This window comes from Cyprinodon variegatus, unplaced genomic scaffold (genome assembly GCF_000732505.1).
Source record: "Cyprinodon variegatus isolate N-32 unplaced genomic scaffold, C_variegatus-1.0 Scaffold797, whole genome shotgun sequence".
NCBI classification, from domain to species: Eukaryota; Metazoa; Chordata; class Actinopteri; order Cyprinodontiformes; family Cyprinodontidae; genus Cyprinodon; species Cyprinodon variegatus.
Genome location: NW_015151250.1, coordinates 311,320 through 313,984, shown reverse-complemented (window position 1 = coordinate 313,984; position 2,665 = coordinate 311,320). Strand labels below are relative to the sequence as shown.

The window sequence follows — 2,665 nt, the reverse complement described above, 5'->3', positions numbered from 1 at the left end:
AAATGAAGAGGCATTTGTAATTGTCTGAATAGATGGATGTTAGCAGCAACATTTTTATTAGTAAATGACAGAGAAAAAAAATTAAAATGTTAATTTCAAAACCTTTTTTTTTATTATTAAGAAGTTTTTCAAAGTTTCATTTCAAGGTTCAATTTTTTCCCCAAAATTTCCATTTACAAAATGTATCCTTTTCTTACAGTAATAATGGAACAAAATTCACTCCATACAAGTGGGCAAAATGGAAGCACAGGATTAAGAAGAAAAGGCGATAAGGTGGATCACTGCTCGCCAAGGTGATGATGCAGGAAAGATGAGCTTTTTGTATCCCATGAGAAACCTAAAAGGGGGTCTGCCTGGACAAAAAAGGCATATGTCCAGTAGTAGATGAGGATAGAGCATCACCTCTGAGGTCTTTATCTATTTATAGCTGATGAGATGATATATATCGTCTCCTCCATTCCATCAATTTAAAGAAGGTTTGATAATGATTAAATCATAAAGCAATTCTACACCTCTCAATTTTTCCCTCTGAAAAGGCAGATCCAGACGACGCCCTAGTTCATAAATAATTTAACTGAAAATCTATGAAGGTGTTGATAAAAAATGGACAACGGTTCACGACAAAGCTCCATCCTGTAAAATAGATTAATCTGCTCCTTTTTAGAAATATTGAAACAAGATCTGCTACAGTTTACTGCGTTCACTCATCAGGATCTCCATATGTGCAGTTATTTACTATTGAAAATTACTATCTAGGTGCAATACTTGTTTCATATAACTTTTTCTGCGCTTTTTCAAATTTTGCCAACTTTAAATTGATTCATGCACTCTCATCTTTTTGTGGAAAGCTGAATTTAAACTTAACGATCAAGCTAATAAATCTCAAAGTGAGTGTTGGGGACCTAATGATGAAAAAGAAGGATAAAAGTTTATTAAAATATGGATTTTAATGAAAATAGAATTATTTTTTTTTCTATTAGCAAAGAAATTGACTTCAAATGGTACAAAAAGATCAATTTGTTTTATTTTGTTTGTTGTTTTGTTAATGTTTCTGTATTTCTATTCTTGTTAAATCATTTATGTTTACATCAATGTCCTGGTAATGTCTTAGAACCTTTACTGGTGTGCAATACAAAGCCAGAATATTCAGGTATTCAGGTAGTTTAGCACACTCATTGTTTAAACAGTAACTTTTCTGTACTTCAACACACCCACCAGAAAAATCTATTACGTCTCGAAAAAGACCTTTGGAGTCTATGTGACAAGAAAAGTCCCAGGAATCCTAAAATTAAAATGTAAAATACTGAGCCTAAATGTTTAAAATAAGCTGTAAAGGAAAAATTAAACAAGCAAAGTCGCCATTAAAGTCTTGATTTACTGCCCACTTTACTAGTGACAGTTTAATCTGAACATTGGAGATATGACGTGTTTTCAATGAAAAGTAAAAGGTCAAAACTTAAACTGGTTTCCATATTGTTTAACATAATATTAAAGGAAAACAAAGGAGGCAGCAGGTCAGAGTTTGGATGCAATTTGGGAATATTTGTAACACGTAAACAAGTGAAGTACACAGTCAGGCCAGTGGTGTTTCAGGTCGCGCAAACACTAATAATTACGGTAGTAACGTCTGAGCTTATGTTTCAAAATAAGAACATTACTTTTGACATATCTATAATTTTTTTTCTTCTTTTTTAAAGTATTAACTGAAAACAAGTACTTTTACAGCAATAATGACGTCAACTTATGTCAAATTGACTCGGTGTAGAGAGTTTGTGGGGCTTTAATTTTGAAATTCCACATCAGACGTGGATGCACCTCACCTCCAGATGAAAGTCGCATCTGGAGGTGGATCTACTGTAATAGTAAAATTGAAGCATTCACTGAAAACGTATAGTTTAGCAGCTTAACTGATGGCAACTTAGTTTGAAGTGAGTGAGTGTGGAGATATTAGGGGCTTTAATTTTGAAAATTCACATCGATTCCACATCTGTTACCTTAAAGTTAAAGTAGTCCGGTGAAAAAAAACATTTCTAATATTAGATTATAATATATTTACTGTCAGAACACAAGAAAAAATAACATATAGGTTAAGAAATTCTTAATCAACTAAGGCCAAAAGAGTAAAAAAGCGCAGGGTAACTTACTACCGTAATTATTAATGTACGCGCGACCTAAAGAATCGCGTGAGAGCTGAATAGACTGTCGATTCCGAAGTAGATGCTGGTTTGATCGTGGTCGCCTTAAATCAAGTCAAATGTCCACCTGCTACTGGAATTATAATAGTAATAATAAAGTAGGTGAATTTCAACGACTATGTGTGAAACTGAAAGCACATCCCAAGCTAGCTAGCGTCGGTTTGATAGTTACAGACCTGTGGTGGTTCCAGTAGTGCTGAATCAATTCTCCAAATGTAAAGTGGTCCGCCGACAGAATCCCGTTAAAAAGTCTAAAATAAGTCTATGTACAACAACAGGAAAGATACACAAGAAGCGGAATGAAACAACTGGTGTTAATTTCCTGATATTTCCCCCCAGTCGATTAGTTGTACTGCCTGGTTAGCCGCTAACGCTGTTCTAATGAATTATATAACCGCTCGTAGTCGGAGTCATCACTTCCGGAATCATTTTTCAAAATAAAATACAGTTTAGAGCGTTCAACGAGCAGT

The 2,665-nt window shown here is 34.3% G+C and overlaps 1 protein-coding gene across 1 annotated transcript in view; it reads right to left on the bottom strand.

The window, feature by feature from the left end:
* sdf4 (stromal cell derived factor 4) overlaps window positions 1–2,579 on the bottom strand; it is a 19,184-nt gene extending 16,605 nt beyond the window's left edge. The window contains 1 exon segment of the mRNA XM_015396423.1: window positions 2,372–2,579. The gene's annotated coding sequence lies outside the window, so the exon portion shown is untranslated.
* Between the last annotated feature and the right edge of the window lie 86 nt (window positions 2,580–2,665).